Here is a 300-nt window from a genome sequence, read left to right as displayed (position 1 = left end):
CCTCCTGTGTTCATTCTACTGAGGGGCAGCAAACATGCCCCTTTGTGAGCCAGCTCTTTGCGCTCTGGGAGCCCAGGAAGCTCCGCAGATGATGAGATATGTCCGGCAGCCATTGCTAGAAAGTCCCACCCTTTCCTCCCCCTGGGTTGCAGTGGGAGGAAAGCCCCTAGGTGGACACATGGGGCTTCTGAGGCTGGAGAGCTGGTGCCAGGTTGCAGAGGGCCTCTGATACCTAGCCAGGGAGCCTCCCTACTGAGGAGCTAGTGAATTTTTTCTCCTTTTAAACAACTTTTCTGAGGT

At 55.3% G+C, this 300-nt stretch overlaps 1 protein-coding gene across 1 annotated transcript in view; it reads left to right on the top strand.

Annotated features, from left to right (window-relative positions):
- The window catches only part of PPARGC1B (PPARG coactivator 1 beta), a 112205-nt gene that overhangs the window by 95302 nt on the left and 16603 nt on the right, over positions 1-300 (top strand). The gene's annotated exons all lie outside the window — the stretch shown is intronic.

The sequence above is a fragment of the Otolemur garnettii genome, unplaced genomic scaffold (assembly GCF_000181295.1).
Source record: "Otolemur garnettii isolate 467f Iridium unplaced genomic scaffold, OtoGar3 scaffold00003, whole genome shotgun sequence".
NCBI classification, from domain to species: Eukaryota; Metazoa; Chordata; class Mammalia; order Primates; family Galagidae; genus Otolemur; species Otolemur garnettii.
The sequence above is the reverse complement of the archived record's forward strand: the minus strand, read 5'-3'. Positions and strand labels throughout refer to the sequence as shown.